The sequence below is a fragment of the Hyla sarda genome, chromosome 5, assembly GCF_029499605.1.
Source record: "Hyla sarda isolate aHylSar1 chromosome 5, aHylSar1.hap1, whole genome shotgun sequence".
In the NCBI taxonomy this organism is placed as follows: Eukaryota; Metazoa; Chordata; class Amphibia; order Anura; family Hylidae; genus Hyla; species Hyla sarda.
The window spans coordinates 72,321,831-72,343,392 of record NC_079193.1 but is presented as its reverse complement, the minus strand read 5'-3'; the positions used below and the strand labels follow the sequence as shown (position 1 = coordinate 72,343,392).

Sequence of the window (21,562 nt, the reverse complement as noted above, 5' to 3'; positions counted from 1 at the left end):
AGACCATATAAGAGATTATATACAGTTATATCAGGTGACTGACAACAACCCCCATCATTATACTACAGACCATATAAGAGATTACATACAGTTATATCAGGTGACTGACAACAACCCCCATCATTACCACTACAGACCATATAAGAGATTACATACAGTTATATCAGGTGACTGACAACAACCCCCATCATTACCACTACAGACTATATAAGAGATTATATACAGTTATATCAGGTGACTGACAACAACCCCCATCATTATACTACAGACCATATAAGAGATTATATACAGTTATATCAGGTGACTGACAACAACCCCCATCATTACCACTACAGACTATATAAGTGATTACATACAGTTATATCAGGTGACTGACAACAACCCCCATCATTACCACTACAGACCATATAAGAGATTATATACAGTTATATCAGGTGACTGACAACAACCCCCATCAGTACCACTACAGACCATATAAGAGATTATATACAGTTATATCAGGTGACTGACAACAACCCCCATCATTACCACTACAGACCATATAAGAGATTACATACAGTTATATCAGGTGACTGACAACAACCCCCATCATTACCACTACAGATCATATAAGAGATTACATACAGTTATATCAGGTGACTGATAACAACCCCCATCATTACCACTACAGACCATATAAGAGATTACATACAGTTATATCAGGTGACTGACAACAACCCCCATCATTACACTACAGACCATATAAGATATTACATACAGTTATATCAGGTGACTGACAACAACCCCCATCATCACCACTACAGACCATATAAGTGATTATATACAGTTATATCAGGTGACTGACAACAACCCCCATCATTACCACTACAGACCATATAAGAGATTATATACAGTTATATCAGGTGACTGACAACAACCCCCATCATTATACTACAGACCATATAAGAGATTACATACAGTTATATCAGGTGACTGACAACAACCCCCATCATTACCACTACAGACCATATAAGATATTACATACAGTTATATCAGGTGACTGACAACAACCCCCATCATTACCACTACAGATCATATAAGAGATTACATACAGTTATATCAGGTGACTGACAACAACCCCCATCATTACACTACAGACCATATAAGAGATTATATACAGTTATATCAGGTGACTGACAACAACCCCCATCATTACCACTACAGACCATATAAGATATTACATACAGTTATATCAGGTGACTGACAACAACCCCCATCATTACACTACACACCATATAAGAGATTACATACAGTTATATCAGGTGACTGACAACAACCCCCATCATTACCACTACAGACCATATAAGAGATTACATACAGTCATATCAGGTGACTGACAACAACCCCCATCATTACACTACACACCATATAAGAGATTACATACAGTTATATCAGGTGACTGACAACAACCCCCATCATTACCACTACAGACCATATAAGAGATTACATACAGTTATATCAGGTGACTGACAACAACCCCCATCATTACCACTACAGACCATATAAGTGATTACATACAGTTATATCAGGTGACTGATAACAACCCCCATCATTACCACTACAGACCATATAAGATATTACATACAGTTATATCAGGAGACTGACAACAACCCCCATCATTACCACTACAGACCATATAAGAGATTACATACAGTTATATCAGGTGACTGACAACAACCCCCATCATTACCACTACAGACCATATAAGAGATTACATACAGTTATATCAGGTGACTGACAACAACCCCCATCATCACCACTACAGACCATATAAGTGATTACATACAGTTATATCAGGTGACTGACAACAACCCCCATCATTACCACTACAGACCATATAAGTGATTACATACAGTTATATCAGGTGACTGACAATAACCCTCATCATTACCCCTACAGACCATTTAAGAGATTACATACAGTTATATCAGGTGACTGACAACAACCCCCATCATTATACTACAGACCATATAAGTGATTACATACAGTTATATCAGGTGACTGACAACAACCCCCATCATTACCACTACAGACCATATAAGAGATTATATACAGTTATATCAGGTGACTGACAACAACCCCCATCATTATACTACAGACCATATAAGTGATTACATACAGTTATATCAGGTGACTGACAACAACCCCCATCATTACCACTACAGACCATATAAGAGATTACATACAGTTATATCAGGTGACTGATAACAACCCCCATCATTACCACTACCGACCATATAAGAGATTACATACAGTTATATCAGGTGACTGATAACAACCCCCATCATTACCACTACAGACCATATAAGTGATTACATACAGTTATATCAGGTGACTGACAACAACCCCCATCATTACCACTACAGACCATATAAGTGATTACATACAGTTATATCAGGTGACTGATAACAACCCCCATCATTACCACTACAGACTATATAAGAGATTACATACAGTTATATCAGGTGACTGACAACAACCCCCATCATTACCACTACAGACCATATAAGAGATTATATACAGTTATATCAGGTGACTGACAACAACCCCCATCATTATACTACAGACCATATAAGAGATTACATACAGTTATATCAGGTGACTGACAACAACCCCCATCATTACACTACAGACCATATAAGTGATTACATACAGTTATATCAGGTGACTGATAACAACCCCCATCATTACACTACAGACCATATAAGTGATTACATACAGTTATATCAGGTGACTGACAACAACCCCCATCATTACCACTACAGACCATATAAGTGATTACATACAGTTATATCAGGTGACTGATAACAACCCCCATCATTACCACTACAGACCATATAAGATATTACATACAGTTATATCAGGAGACTGACAACAACCCCCATCATTACCACTACAGACCATATAAGAGATTACATACAGTTATATCAGGTGACTGACAACAACCCCCATCATTACCACTACAGACCATATAAGAGATTACATACAGTTATATCAGGTGACTGACAACAACCCCCATCATCACCACTACAGACCATATAAGTGATTACATACAGTTATATCAGGTGACTGACAACAACCCCCATCATTACCACTACAGACCATATAAGTGATTACATACAGTTATATCAGGTGACTGACAATAACCCTCATCATTACCCCTACAGACCATTTAAGAGATTACATACAGTTATATCAGGTGACTGACAACAACCCCCATCATTATACTACAGACCATATAAGTGATTACATACAGTTATATCAGGTGACTGACAACAACCCCCATCATTACCACTACAGACCATATAAGAGATTATATACAGTTATATCAGGTGACTGACAACAACCCCCATCATTATACTACAGACCATATAAGTGATTACATACAGTTATATCAGGTGACTGACAACAACCCCCATCATTACCACTACAGACCATATAAGAGATTACATACAGTTATATCAGGTGACTGATAACAACCCCCATCATTACCACTACCGACCATATAAGAGATTACATACAGTTATATCAGGTGACTGATAACAACCCCCATCATTACCACTACAGACCATATAAGTGATTACATACAGTTATATCAGGTGACTGACAACAACCCCCATCATTACCACTACAGACCATATAAGTGATTACATACAGTTATATCAGGTGACTGACAATAACCCTCATCATTACCCCTACAGACCATTTAAGAGATTACATACAGTTATATCAGGTGACTGACAACAACCCCCATCATTATACTACAGACCATATAAGTGATTACATACAGTTATATCAGGTGACTGACAACAACCCCCATCATTACCACTACAGACCATATAAGAGATTATATACAGTTATATCAGGTGACTGACAACAACCCCCATCATTATACTACAGACCATATAAGTGATTACATACAGTTATATCAGGTGACTGACAACAACCCCCATCATTACCACTACAGACCATATAAGAGATTACATACAGTTATATCAGGTGACTGATAACAACCCCCATCATTACCACTACCGACCATATAAGAGATTACATACAGTTATATCAGGTGACTGATAACAACCCCCATCATTACCACTACAGACCATATAAGTGATTACATACAGTTATATCAGGTGACTGACAACAACCCCCATCATTACCACTACAGACCATATAAGTGATTACATACAGTTATATCAGGTGACTGATAACAACCCCCATCATTACCACTACAGACTATATAAGAGATTACATACAGTTATATCAGGTGACTGACAACAACCCCCATCATTACCACTACAGACCATATAAGAGATTATATACAGTTATATCAGGTGACTGACAACAACCCCCATCATTATACTACAGACCATATAAGAGATTACATACAGTTATATCAGGTGACTGACAACAACCCCCATCATTACACTACAGACCATATAAGTGATTACATACAGTTATATCAGGTGACTGATAACAACCCCCATCATTACACTACAGACCATATAAGTGATTACATACAGTTATATCAGGTGACTGACAACAACCCCCATCATTACCACTACAGACCATATAAGTGATTACATACAGTTATATCAGGTGACTGATAACAACCCCCATCATTACCACTACAGACCATATAAGATATTACATACAGTTATATCAGGAGACTGACAACAACCCCCATCATTACCACTACAGACCATATAAGAGATTACATACAGTTATATCAGGTGACTGACAACAACCCCCATCATTACCACTACAGACCATATAAGAGATTACATACAGTTATATCAGGTGACTGACAACAACCCCCATCATCACCACTACAGACCATATAAGTGATTACATACAGTTATATCAGGTGACTGACAACAACCCCCATCATTACCACTACAGACCATATAAGTGATTACATACAGTTATATCAGGTGACTGACAATAACCCTCATCATTACCCCTACAGACCATTTAAGAGATTACATACAGTTATATCAGGTGACTGACAACAACCCCCATCATTATACTACAGACCATATAAGTGATTACATACAGTTATATCAGGTGACTGACAACAACCCCCATCATTACCACTACAGACCATATAAGAGATTATATACAGTTATATCAGGTGACTGACAACAACCCCCATCATTATACTACAGACCATATAAGTGATTACATACAGTTATATCAGGTGACTGACAACAACCCCCATCATTACCACTACAGACCATATAAGAGATTACATACAGTTATATCAGGTGACTGATAACAACCCCCATCATTACCACTACCGACCATATAAGAGATTACATACAGTTATATCAGGTGACTGATAACAACCCCCATCATTACCACTACAGACCATATAAGTGATTACATACAGTTATATCAGGTGACTGACAACAACCCCCATCATTACCACTACAGACCATATAAGTGATTACATACAGTTATATCAGGTGACTGATAACAACCCCCATCATTACCACTACAGACTATATAAGAGATTACATACAGTTATATCAGGTGACTGACAACAACCCCCATCATTACCACTACAGACCATATAAGAGATTATATACAGTTATATCAGGTGACTGACAACAACCCCCATCATTATACTACAGACCATATAAGAGATTACATACAGTTATATCAGGTGACTGACAACAACCCCCATCATTACACTACAGACCATATAAGTGATTACATACAGTTATATCAGGTGACTGATAACAACCCCCATCATTACACTACAGACCATATAAGTGATTACATACAGTTATATCAGGTGACTGACAACAACCCCCATCATTACCACTACAGACCATATAAGTGATTACATACAGTTATATCAGGTGACTGATAACAACCCCCATCATTACCACTACAGACTATATAAGAGATTACATACAGTTATATCAGGTGACTGACAACAACCCCCATCATTACCACTACAGACCATATGAGAGATTACATACAGTTATATCAGGTGACTGACAACAACCACCATCATTACCACTACAGACCATATAAGAGATTATATACAGTTATATCAGGTGACTGACAACAACCCCCATCATTACCACTACAGACCATATAAGATATTATATACAGTTATATCAGGTAACTGACAACAACCCCCATCATTACCACTACACACCATATAAGAGATTATATACAGTTATATCAGGTGACTGACAACAACCCCCATCATTACACTACAGACCATATAAGAGATTACATACAGTTATATCAGGTGACTGACAACAACCTCCATCATTACCACTACAGACCATATAAGTGATTATATACAGTTATATCAGGTGACTGACAACAACCCCCATCATTACCACTACAGACCATATAGGAGATTACATACAGTTATATCAGGGGGACTGACAACAACCCCCATCATTACCACTACAGACCATATAAGAGATTACATACAGTTATATCAGGTGACTGACAACAACCCCCATCATTACCACTACAGACTATATAAGAGATTACATACAGTTATATCAGGTGACTGACAACAACCCCCATCATTACCACTACAGACTGTATAAGAGATTATATACAGTTATATCAGGTCACTGACAACAACCCCCATCATTACCACTACAGACCATATAAGTGATTACACACAGTTATATCAGGTGACTGATAACAACCCCCATCATTACCACTACAGACCATATAAATGATTATATACAGTTATATCAGGTGACTGACAACAACCCCCATCATTACACTACACACCATATAAGAGATTACATACAGTTATATCAGGTGACTGACAACAACCCCCATCATTACTACTACAGACCATATAAGTGATTACATACAGTTATATCAGGTGACTGACAACAACCTCCATCATTACCACTACAGACCATATAAGAGATTACATACAGTTATATCAGGTGACTGACAACAACCCCCATCATTACACTACAGACCATATAAGATATTACATACAGTTATATCAGGTGACTGACAACAACCCCCATCATCACCACTACAGACCATATAAGTGATTATATACAGTTATATCAGGTGACTGACAACAACCCCCATCATTACCACTACAGACCATATAAGAGATTATATACAGTTATATCAGGTGACTGACAACAACCCCCATCATTACCACTACAGACCATATAAGTGATTACATACAGTTATATCAGGTGACTGACAACCCCCATCATTACCACTACAGACCATATAAGATATTACATACAGTTATATCAGGTGACTGACAACAACCCCCATCATTATACTACAGACCATATAAGAGATTATATACAGTTATATCAGGTGACTGACAACAACCCCCATCATTATACTACAGACCATATAAGAGATTACATACAGTTATATCAGGTGACTGACAACAACCCCCATCATTACCACTACAGACCATATAAGATATTACATACAGTTATATCAGGTGACTGACAACAACCCCCATCATTACACTACAGACCATATAAGATATTACATACAGTTATATCAGGTGACTGACAACAACCCCCATCATCACCACTACAGACCATATAAGTGATTATATACAGTTATATCAGGTGACTGAGAACAACCCCCATCATTACCACTACAGACCATATAAGAGATTATATACAGTTATATCAGGTGACTGACAACAACCCCCATCATTACCACTACAGACCATATAAGAGATTACATACAGTTATATCAGGTGACTGACAACAACCCCCATCATTACCACTACAGACTATATAAGAGATTATATACAGTTATATCAGGTGACTGACAACAACCCCCATCATTATACTACAGACCATATAAGAGATTATATACAGTTATATCAGGTGACTGACAACAACCCCCATCATTACCACTACAGACTATATAAGTGATTACATACAGTTATATCAGGTGACTGACAACAACCCCCATCATTACCACTACAGACCATATAAGAGATTATATACAGTTATATCAGGTGACTGACAACAACCCCCATCATCACCACTACAGACCATATAAGAGATTACATACAGTTATATCAGGTGACTGACAACAACCCCCATCATCACCACTACAGACTATATAAGTGATTACATACAGTTATATCAGGTGACTGACAACAACCCCCATCATTACCACTACAGATCATATAAGAGATTACATACAGTTATATCAGGTGACTGATAACAACCCCCATCATTACCACTACAGACCATATAAGATATTACATACAGTTATATCAGGTGACTGACAACAACCCCCATCATCACCACTACAGACCATATAAGTGATTATATACAGTTATATCAGGTGACTGACAACAACCCCCATCATTACCACTACAGACCATATAAGAGATTATATACAGTTATATCAGGTGACTGACAACAACCCCCATCATTATACTACAGACCATATAAGAGATTACATACAGTTATATCAGGTGACTGACAACAACCCCCATCATTACCACTACAGACCATATAAGATATTACATACAGTTATATCAGGTGACTGACAACAACCCCCATCATTACCACTACAGATCATATAAGAGATTACATACAGTTATATCAGGTGACTGACAACAACCCCCATCATTACCACTACAGACCATATAAGAGATTACATACAGTTATATCAGGTGACTGACAACAACCCCCATCATTACCACTACAGATCATATAAGTGATTACATACAGTTATATCAGGTGACTGACAACAACCCCCATCATCACCACTACAGACCATATAAGTGATTATATACAGTTATATCAGGTGACTGACAACAACCCCCATCATTACCACTACAGACCATATAAGATATTACATACAGTTATATCAGGTGACTGACAACAACCCCCATCATTACCACTACAGACCATATAAGATATTACATACAGTTATATCAGGTGACTGACAACAACCCCCATCATTACACTACACACCATATAAGAGATTACATACAGTTATATCAGGTGACTGACAACAACCCCCATCATTACCACTACAGACCATATAAGAGATTATATACAGTTATATCAGGTGACTGACAACAACCCCCATCATTACACTACACACCATATAAGAGATTACATACAGTTATATCAGGTGACTGACAACAACCCCCATCATTACCACTACAGACCATATAAGAGATTACATACAGTTATATCAGGTGACTGACAACAACCCCCATCATTACCACTACAGACCATATAAGAGATTACATACAGTTATATCAGGTGACTGACAACAACCCCCATCATTACCACTACAGACCATATAAGAGATTACATACAGTTATATCAGGTGACTGACAACAACCCCCATCATCACCACTACAGACCATATAAGTGATTACATACAGTTATATCAGGTGACTGACAACAACCCCCATCATTACCACTACAGACCATATAAGTGATTACATACAGTTATAACAGGTGACTGACAATAACCCTCATCATTACCCCTACAGACCATTTAAGAGATTACATACAGTTATATCAGGTGACTGACAACAACCCCCATCATTATACTACAGACCATATAAGTGATTACATACAGTTATATCAGGTGACTGACAACAACCCCCATCATTACCACTACAGACCATATAAGAGATTATATACAGTTATATCAGGTGACTGACAACAACCCCCATCATTACCACTACAGACCATATAAGAGATTATATACAGTTATATCAGGTGACTGACAACAACCCCCATCATTACCACTACAGACCATATAAGTGATTACATACAGATATATCAGGTGACTGACAACAACCCCCATCATTACCACTACAGACCATATAAGAGATTACATACAGTTATATCAGGTGACTGACAACAACCCCCATCATTACCACTACAGACCATATAAGTGATTACATACAGATATATCAGGTGACTGACAACAACCCCCATCATTACCACTACAGACCATATAAGTGATTACATACAGTTATATCAGGTGACTGACAACAACCCCCATCATTATACTACAGACCATATAAGTGATTACATACAGTTATATCAGGTGACTGATAACAACCCCCATCATTACCACTACAGACCATATAAGATATTACATACAGTTATATCAGGTGACTGACAACAACCCCCATCATTACCACTACAGACCATATAAGAGATTATATACAGTTATATCAGGTGACTGACAACAACCCCCATCATTACACTACACACCATATAAGAGATTACATACAGTTATATCAGGTGACTGACAACAACCCCCATCATTACACTACAGACCATATAAGTGATTACATACAGTTATATCAGGTGACTGACAACAACCTCCATCATTACCACTACAGACCATATAAGAGATTACATACAGTTATATCAGGTGACTGACAACAACCCCCATCATTACCACTACAGACCATATAAGAGATTATATACAGTTATATCAGGTGACTGACAACAACCCCCATCATTATACTACAGACAATATAAGAGATTACATACAGTTATATCAGGTGACTGACAACAACCCCCATCATTACCACTACAGACCATATAAGATATTACATACAGTTATATCAGGTGACTGACAACAACCCCCATCATTACACTACAGACCATATAAGATATTACATACAGTTATATCAGGTGACTGACAACAACCCCCATCATCACCACTACAGACCATATAAGTGATTATATACAGTTATATCAGGTGACTGACAACAACCCCCATCATTACCACTACAGACCATATAAGAGATTATATACAGTTATATCAGGTGACTGACAACAACCCCCATCATTATACTACAGACCATATAAGAGATTACATACAGTTATATCAGGTGACTGACAACAACCCCCATCATTACCACTACAGACCATATAAGAGATTACATACAGTTATATCAGGTGACTGACAACAACCCCCATCATTACCACTACAGACTATATAAGAGATTATATACAGTTATATCAGGTGACTGACAACAACCCCCATCATTATACTACAGACCATATAAGAGATTATATACAGTTATATCAGGTGACTGACAACAACCCCCATCATTACCACTACAGACTATATAAGTGATTACATACAGTTATATCAGGTGACTGACAACAACCCCCATCATTACCACTACAGACCATATAAGAGATTATATACAGTTATATCAGGTGACTGACAACAACCCCCATCAGTACCACTACAGACCATATAAGAGATTATATACAGTTATATCAGGTGACTGACAACAACCCCCATCATTACCACTACAGACCATATAAGAGATTACATACAGTTATATCAGGTGACTGACAACAACCCCCATCATTACCACTACAGATCATATAAGAGATTACATACAGTTATATCAGGTGACTGATAACAACCCCCATCATTACCACTACAGACCATATAAGAGATTACATACAGTTATATCAGGTGACTGACAACAACCCCCATCATTACACTACAGACCATATAAGATATTACATACAGTTATATCAGGTGACTGACAACAACCCCCATCATCACCACTACAGACCATATAAGTGATTATATACAGTTATATCAGGTGACTGACAACAACCCCCATCATTACCACTACAGACCATATAAGAGATTATATACAGTTATATCAGGTGACTGACAACAACCCCCATCATTATACTACAGACCATATAAGAGATTACATACAGTTATATCAGGTGACTGACAACAACCCCCATCATTACCACTACAGACCATATAAGATATTACATACAGTTATATCAGGTGACTGACAACAACCCCCATCATTACCACTACAGATCATATAAGAGATTACATACAGTTATATCAGGTGACTGACAACAACCCCCATCATTACACTACAGACCATATAAGAGATTATATACAGTTATATCAGGTGACTGACAACAACCCCCATCATTACCACTACAGACCATATAAGATATTACATACAGTTATATCAGGTGACTGACAACAACCCCCATCATTACACTACACACCATATAAGAGATTACATACAGTTATATCAGGTGACTGACAACAACCCCCATCATTACCACTACAGACCATATAAGAGATTACATACAGTCATATCAGGTGACTGACAACAACCCCCATCATTACACTACACACCATATAAGAGATTACATACAGTTATATCAGGTGACTGACAACAACCCCCATCATTACCACTACAGACCATATAAGAGATTACATACAGTTATATCAGGTGACTGACAACAACCCCCATCATTACCACTACAGACCATATAAGTGATTACATACAGTTATATCAGGTGACTGATAACAACCCCCATCATTACCACTACAGACCATATAAGATATTACATACAGTTATATCAGGAGACTGACAACAACCCCCATCATTACCACTACAGACCATATAAGAGATTACATACAGTTATATCAGGTGACTGACAACAACCCCCATCATTACCACTACAGACCATATAAGAGATTACATACAGTTATATCAGGTGACTGACAACAACCCCCATCATCACCACTACAGACCATATAAGTGATTACATACAGTTATATCAGGTGACTGACAACAACCCCCATCATTACCACTACAGACCATATAAGTGATTACATACAGTTATATCAGGTGACTGACAATAACCCTCATCATTACCCCTACAGACCATTTAAGAGATTACATACAGTTATATCAGGTGACTGACAACAACCCCCATCATTATACTACAGACCATATAAGTGATTACATACAGTTATATCAGGTGACTGACAACAACCCCCATCATTACCACTACAGACCATATAAGAGATTATATACAGTTATATCAGGTGACTGACAACAACCCCCATCATTATACTACAGACCATATAAGTGATTACATACAGTTATATCAGGTGACTGACAACAACCCCCATCATTACCACTACAGACCATATAAGAGATTACATACAGTTATATCAGGTGACTGATAACAACCCCCATCATTACCACTACCGACCATATAAGAGATTACATACAGTTATATCAGGTGACTGATAACAACCCCCATCATTACCACTACAGACCATATAAGTGATTACATACAGTTATATCAGGTGACTGACAACAACCCCCATCATTACCACTACAGACCATATAAGTGATTACATACAGTTATATCAGGTGACTGACAACAACCCCCATCATTACCACTACAGACCATATAAGAGATTATATACAGTTATATCAGGTGACTGACAACAACCCCCATCATTATACTACAGACCATATAAGAGATTACATACAGTTATATCAGGTGACTGACAACAACCCCCATCATTACACTACAGACCATATAAGTGATTACATACAGTTATATCAGGTGACTGACAACAACCCCCATCATTACACTACACACCATAATATAAGAGATTGCATGACATGTAGTTTAAGAGAGAAAATGTGGTAGCTGGTTGCCTGGGGTTACCTGTGCCTCTTGAACTCTGGGTATCAAGTGATCACATATCACGTGACCTTAGGAAGGTCCTATTCAGTGTAAACATCATAATAACCTTCACACAGGTTATAGAGTTCCTTTGACAACTGATCACAAAGGCTTACATAAACTGCATAACACATCAAAAGATAGGTGTAGGTCCCAGAGGTAAGAACCTAATTTATTAGACATTCATAGCATACCCTCTGGAGATGTCTTAAAGGGGTTATCCACCATAAGGTGATTTTAGTATGTACCTGGCAGACAGTAATGGACATGCTTAGGAAGGATCTTTGCTTGTCTTGGGAATAAATGGCTATTTTGTGAGATTACCATAACGCTGTGTCTATCTTTTTGTAAACTGGGTATTTCCTGTTGGCTTTCTTTCTCAAACTACATATCCCATAGTTCCATGCTTTAAGTTTGAGGTCAATTTCCTCCCTCCCACACATCAGCCACCCCACCCATTGAAACACGAATGAGTTTCATTCCATTCAAAAGACCAGTGTTTTCTAACCAGGGTGCCTACAGCTTTTGATCTCTCTCCCACCCAGCGGTCGCTTCACCCATTGAAGCAGACAGACTCCCTGTCATCACCTGACTAATGATGTCACGTCTCGACACACTGCAACCTGGGAAAACCCGAAACAGCAGTCATTTTGTATCCTGGAATACCCCTTTAATGTCTGAGAGATGGGATAACAGCGGGCGTAGTGTTAGGAACAATAGCAAATGCACTATTGGGGCCAGCGGGGCCCCTTCATTTAAGCAAAAATGTGTGAACTTTCTACGAAATTAAGTGCGTGCCACCTGCTGAAACTGTGGGCCCCATTTTTGGACTTGTTAGTCCATGTCCCTGACTGCATCACAATGACCCAATGGTAGCCATTACTACATCGGCAGCCAAATCTGGAAGGAGACCATTTGTTTCAGCCCATTCTGATAATAATATAGCATCATAATTACATTGATATTGCTCTTAGATAACAACTGAATGAAATCTGTCTAAGGTGAGGACTTTCCAGTGATCTTGGGCACAGATCCAACATATTATACATTGCTAATTGAATTCCCATTGTTACATGCTGCAGTATTGAATAAATAATGCTGGTAAATGCAGTCGGCACCATCACTTATGCAGATGTACATTAACCTTTATCCGGCGTGAAAACTGACCGAAATCTCCCGAATGAATTACGTTTCCCCAACAAATATGGAAAACAATTCAGCTTAATTTCCGAGGAGGTATTTCTGCAATCTACAGTGTGATAGATGCTGTACATCAGTGTTTTCCAAACAGTGTGCCTCCAGCTGTTGCAAAACTACAACTCCCAGTATGCCCGGACAGCCAAAGGCTGGAAAACACTACTCTGCAGAGACACCAAAAAGGGCAAAGTTCTAGCTTCATTAGTAGTGATGTCATCTTCTAGAATTCTAGTGATGTCATTCAACCACGTAAGGTACAATGTGCTACAGCAGTGATGTCATCCTTGTCAATTCTAATTAACCGTGATGTCATAGGAATTAATTTTACAATGGGATCCATACATCTATACATTGCTTTTTCTTGCTATTGTACCTAGTTCCATATATATATATATATATATATATATATATATATTTTTTTTTTTTAATATATATATATATATATATATATATATATATGTGTATTTTATTTATTTTTTTTGCAATTTGTGGAAAATCCACTATAATGCAGCAGGGATTGGAATTAATATATGTATTTATTCATGTTGAGGATTAAAGATAAGCTAACCTTCTGACATTAGTTACAGGAGGTTTCATTAGAATTAAATGTTACATTTGTTTTTGATTTGATGGAGTGCCCAGCCCATAGAGCACACGGAGTTAAGTGGTTATATATAGCACTATTCCATATAGTGTGAGAGTTTCTGCTCTTATGTCGTTTCCGTGGTGCCATATGCATAGATACCATGGAAATTACGTACTGAGCTGCTTACTGTGGGCAGGGACTGCTGTCAAAATTTAAAGAGTCTCTAACTGTCTTGTATGGTGATGCAAATATGCTCACTGCTCCCCCCCTCCTCCTGCCAGGTCCAGACTGACATAATCCTGTGTGGCCTCTAGTGACCATTTAGTGGTCACTAGAGGCTACTAAGGAAACCTTGAGGTCCCCTGGTCACTACAAAATGGTCACTAGAGACCACAGAGGAAGACCCCAAGCTACAGGCAGGAGCAGGGTGTGGGGAGTATATTTACAACAGGTCTTTGGGACTGAGTGGATAACTGAATTACTACACTTTTTTGGAAAATTCAGAATAAATCTAAAAAAATTCCAAATCTGTTGACTTAAGGATCAAAACGTAAATGAAAGTAAGGGCTCATGCATACATCAGAGTGAAAGGTTCTGCTGCTATAAAGTGCCTCGGTACGATACTATATTAAAGTATTTGTTCCCTCCGTTGCTTCTGGGTTTTCTGGCTTCTTCGGCCTGTTTACAGTGGTGGGAAAAGCCGAAAGCAGCTGATGTGGGATAGTTACGCAATTTGCATAACTTCCATTCACTTTTAAGAGAGTTACGCAAATGATGTAGCCTTGCTAGCCACCCTGTTTTTTAACGTAACCTCTGGAATTATGTCAACAGAGTGACCCGTAGAGCTATGCCATTTATTCAACTACCATTGACTTAAAAGGGAGTCATGCAAATTGGGCAACTTCTTGGTTTCGGCTGCTTTTGGCTTTTCCAACCACCTTTGGCTGCTGCAAAAAGGCCAGAGGAACCGGAAAACCCATTAGTAAGAAGATGGTAGTACCCCTTTAAGATACACTTGACTGCAAGCAATGCATACAATAGAGCATGCCACAATTCAAGCCATATTTAATATGAAGTTTATAGAGGTATGGTATGACCCAAAAGACTTCTGTCAGTACCCTATTATGGCTCTTGAAGCTTATGTAGTTCCACAATATGGCTGCATGAGCTGTAAGTAGGGACATAACTAGAATTCATAGGGCCCCATCAGCAGCTTACATGTAGAGCCTGCCAACTTCTGCAAGGCAGTGCTACACCTTGTTAGCTCAGAACGCTGGTGGGCACCCAGCAGGTGCAATGTAGACTGCCATGCCTTTATTCACATAGGTAAAAACTGAGTTTTTATGTACACAGGAACCAAAAACTAATATTTTTTTTCCTTTCCACACTTCATACGCAAATCTGTGACCTAAATATTCCTGCAGGCAGCTTCAGGCTGAGCTTAAAGGGGTACTCCTCGGGAAAACATTATTTTTTTTAGCTGATGCCAGAAAGTTAAACAGATTGTAAATTACTGCAATTTAAAAATATTAACCCTTCCAGTACTTGTCAGCTGCTGTATGTTCCAGAGGAAGTTCTTTTCTTTTTAAATTTCCTTTCTGTCTGACCACAGTGCTCTCTGCTGACACCTCTATCCATTTTAGGAACTGTCCAGAAGAGGAGCAAATTCCTTTGCAAACCTAACCTCTCCGGACAGTTCCTGACATGGACAGGGGTGTCAGTAGAGAGAACTGTGGTCAAACAGAAAGGAAATTCAAAAAGAAAAGAACTTCCTGTGGAGCATACAGCAGCTGATAAGTACTGGAAGGATTAACATTTTTAAATAGAAGTCATTTACAAATCTGTTTAACTTTCTGGCACCAGTTGAATAAAAAAAATAAAGAATGTTTTCAAGGGGAGTACCCCTTTAATTTCTATAATGTTCTACTACCTGAGTTGGCCCCCCTAACCTCTGGACCGCATAACAGCTGCTACTGCTATAGTTACAACCAAAGCCCTAACCCTAATATGCTCTTCATCTGTATAAGTAACCCCCTGGAATTATTGTTGGTATTATCCTGCAATTACATGAAGTGTCTAGTAGATGGCAGACTGTAAGTAAATGAACTGAGCAGTGACTAAAGCTGGGAAAGGAGGAGTTTTCTGGACATATACTCATAGCCATCTTGGATTTTTCAGTTCCCATCTGAAAGAGATAACAAAGAGTGCCTGTAGCAGCTGAGAGGAATCAGCTAGCAGGTTGAACAAGATCCAGTGCTGGTAGCAGGAAAGCCTTCATGAGCAGTTAAGAGAACTTGAATCTGGACTGACCTGATTTACTGCCTGTGTATGGGTAAGCCTAAAACCCTTCTGCCCTGTCCCATAACAAGGTACCCTGAAGTCCAATACCCATAAATGACCTTGAAATCAATTTGCAGAGTTTCAGTCTTCTCTAAGTAACAGTGTGGAGCAGGACTTTGTATGGGCCCTAATTTATTCAATATGCACCAACTGAAGGTACCCAATGGGTGCTAGGGCAAAAAAAATTGGTGGTTAAGGCCTGAATGCACATTACATTTGTCTAAATTTGTACTATACTATACCCTATTGTTTGATATGCTATGCATGTTGGTTTTCCTTTATGCAATACAAAGTTTGTTTCAAGTTAGCTTTGTGTCATTCTTATTGTTTTCTCAAAGATGCTCCCACCGGGATCCCACATCCATACCATGGATGATCTGTTGGGTGGAGGCACTGCTGCAGGTATGTACTCCAGCTCCCAGGTAGTGGAGGCTTAGAATCGGTCTGCCGAGTGCAGAGAGGTAACAAGGGTAGGAGACAAAAAGGGATATAGGGTGACACCCCTCATACCCTGTTACATATAGATACACATTTCTATATTGGGAGTTGAGAAGGAATTTTTTCTCCTAGTATGCAGCCATTGGCATCAGTAGGGTTAAAGGCTGAACTTGATGGACTCTTGCCTTTTTAACCCTACTATGAATTATGTAACTATGAACTACAGTATTATAAATAGCAGCAGCTACTTCTATATCTCTTCTACAGGACAGATACAGCATAAGACTAATTCCTAGGAATATTTTATATTAAGAGCAGACAAAACCAAAGCATCAATAAATGAGCTCCTTTCTATAAATAACCCCTTAGTCCTTGAAGTTTCTTATCTACATCAGTGAATGCACTAAAATAGATGAACCTCAGATAGAAGCTGTATTAGCACATTAGAACGCCGTCTATTTTTGCTTTGTTTGTTTCATCTTTAAGCCTCAGAATACGTTGAGTCATTAGTGAGTCACTGGAAAGTGAAGGAGTCAAATGCATTTTACTGATTCATTTCAAAATGTGTAAAGAGAAAAGAAATACAAGAGAATGAACAGCAGAGGGCAGCAGTGACATACGAATGATGACACAATTTACGCGACCGGTAAATCACGGCATTCTGGTTATGTTGGAAGGTGATGATAATAGGTTCACAATCCTGATATGCAAATGAGAGAAACTTTTACACGCGTCTTTTTCCGTACTTCTATAAGAATAATTACAATATGTTTGTATAATCCCATCTGATCAGATTTAGGCAATTTTCTCTCTTTTTTTTTTACTTTAATGGCTGTTATCTGGACTAGTGTTGAGCGCGAATATTCACAATGCGAATATTTATCGTGAATATCGCATATTCGAGAATTTGCGAATATTGCAAATATAGCGCAAAATATTCGCAATTACGAATATTCAAATTTTTTTTCACAGTACACATCACAGTGATCATCCCTCCCTGCTTTCAGCTTGTGGTGTAAACAAGGCTCCAATACTAGTTACTGTGTCAGACTGGCGAGCGACCTAAAATTAGCATATGCGAATTTTCGCGCATATTGATCCCTCCCTTCTTTTAGCTCTTTTATCACGCGATATTGCGCATGCACATGCAAACTTAATGGTGAATGCGCATGCACATTTTATGGCACATAGTAAAAAAAGGCTGCGAATATTGCGAATATGCAAATTTTGCGAATATATGGCGAATATTCGTCCATATATTTGCTAAATATCATGAATTTGAATATGGCCTATGCCGCTCAACACTACTCTGGACAGGGCATAATGGGCAACAGCAGGTCTCAATGAATCCCATTATAGTCAATGGGGTCCGTTGGGCGCCATTGTTTTGTAGCGCGAGTAATGGGAGAAAAAGACGGCGCTTGCAGTATTTTTTCTCCTGCTATTATCCCCGGGTTCCCTAACGGCCATCACACTGCCATGTCATAATGAGAGTGTGAAAGGGGCCTTATAGTGAATGTTTTCGGTTTACTTGATAAGAGAACCCCAGCTAAAACTAACTTGTCCCCTATTCATAGGATAGGGGATAAGCAGCTGACCATGGGGGGTCGACAGCTGGTACTCAGCTCTCAGTGAGGAGCGTGTGCTGCAGGTGGCATGCGCTCCATTCATTTCTATAGGAGCACCGAAAAGACCGGAGTAACACACTCAGGCATCACTAGCGCTCCCATAGAAATAAATGAAGCGTGTGCTGCCTACCCGTAGGCGACATGTGCTCCTCACTGTCAGCCGGGGTCCTGTCCTGGAGATCACAAGGGTCCTAGCGGTCAAACTCCATCAGCTACTTATCCCCTATCCTGTGGATAGGGGATAAGTTAGTTGTAGCTGGAGTTCTCCTTTAACAGACCATCCAACTGCCAAGAAAATAGACCCAAAGAAGAATGTAGCAGCGCTTGTTTGGATGTGAGAACCTTGCTTGTGTATGGCATGCTGTCATTTGAGTTAAGGCTTGTTTTTTGTTGGATGAGTTGATATTTTCGTTGGTTCTTACATGCACCTTTTTGATTGCTTTTTGTTAGTTTTTTTTCACTGCCTTCATTGTGTAAGTTAAATAATATTATCATTTTGTAGCTTAGGTTGTTATGGATGAATTCATTGTGCTTTTTTTTTTAATTTATTTTATTTACATAATAAAGTACAGTGGTCCCTCAATATATGATATTAATTGGTTCCAGGAGAACCATCATATGTTGAAACCATCATATGTCGAGTACATATGTCTATGTAAAAATGGTAATTGGTTCTGGGGCCTCGGAACCATTGTATGTTGAATACATATCTCTATGGGAAACTGCTAATTGGTTCTGGAATGACCATTGTATGGGGAGTGTTTAACAAACCAGGGTGCCTCCAGCTGTTGCACAACTACAACTCCCAGCTTGCATGTACAGCCATTGACTGTCTGGGCATGCTGGGAGTTATAGTTTTGCAACAGCTGGAGGCACACTGATAGGGAAACATTGATGTATGGGGTGTATATGTATTGTATGTGATGTGTGACATCGCATACAGTACTGTACAGTTCTTTAAATACCTTCAGGGGGGACAGAATGTCCTCCATTACCATCCTGCCGACTACAGCTCTATAGGAAAGGAAGGGGAGGGCAGCCAGCAGCTCATTGGATGCCTGCAGCAAGATGCTGCAGGCTATTGGCTATGGCTGCACTGGGGGGGCGGGGCTTACACAGAGCTCACAGTGGAAGCCTGCGTGAGTTAGCAGGACAGCATGTGAGTAACAGGAGGCAGAACGGGGCACACAGGGCACATTAAAAAACTGTCTGTCAGTTGCTGAAGTTGTCAGCGCTGTCAGATAGCTGTTTGTACGATGGACCCGACACACAGCAGCATCATATGTCGAGGCTGCCTTCAACATACGATGGGCTCTGAGAGGCCATCATATGTTGAAATGATCATATGTCGGGGCCATCATAAGTCGGGGGGGGTCACTGTATTCTTTTTTTTTTTTTTTTACATTTTATTTAACAGGGCCCCATGTGCCAGTTATAATAGTGGGTCTCTTATGGGGCAGATGTGCTTTGGGGCCCCCTTGGACACCAGGGCCCAATGCGACTGCTACCTCTGTACCCCCAATAGCTATGTCCATGTGACCATGTAGAATAGCGTGGGTGTAAGCATAACATCTCAAGCAAAGTCTAATAGTTTCAATCGAATAACAGACCTGGGGGGGCCTTCCTTAAAACCCCATCTTAACCCCATGATCATGTTGTGGGGGAGAGAGTTGGGTAATATAAGGAGCCCCCTCTTTCTGTCTAACCCAGTGTTTCCCAACCAGGGTACCTCCAACTGTTGCAAAACTATAACTCTCAGCATGCCCGGACAGCCTTTCGCCGTCCGGGCATGCTGGGAGTTG

The 21,562-nt window shown here is 39.1% G+C and overlaps 1 protein-coding gene and 1 long non-coding RNA gene across 2 annotated transcripts in view; one reads left to right on the top strand and one right to left on the bottom strand.

Moving 5' to 3' along the window:
- Positions 1-21,562, bottom strand: part of LOC130273230 (xin actin-binding repeat-containing protein 1-like) — a 192,070-nt gene that overhangs the window by 79,863 nt on the left and 90,645 nt on the right. The window lies entirely within an intron of this gene.
- LOC130273231 (uncharacterized) overlaps positions 17,454-21,562 on the top strand; it is a 10,339-nt gene continuing 6,230 nt past the window's right edge. The window contains exons 1-2 of the long non-coding RNA XR_008843920.1: positions 17,454-17,686; positions 18,033-18,096. This is a non-coding gene — a long non-coding RNA (uncharacterized LOC130273231). The remainder of the gene's footprint in view (positions 17,687-18,032; positions 18,097-21,562) is intronic.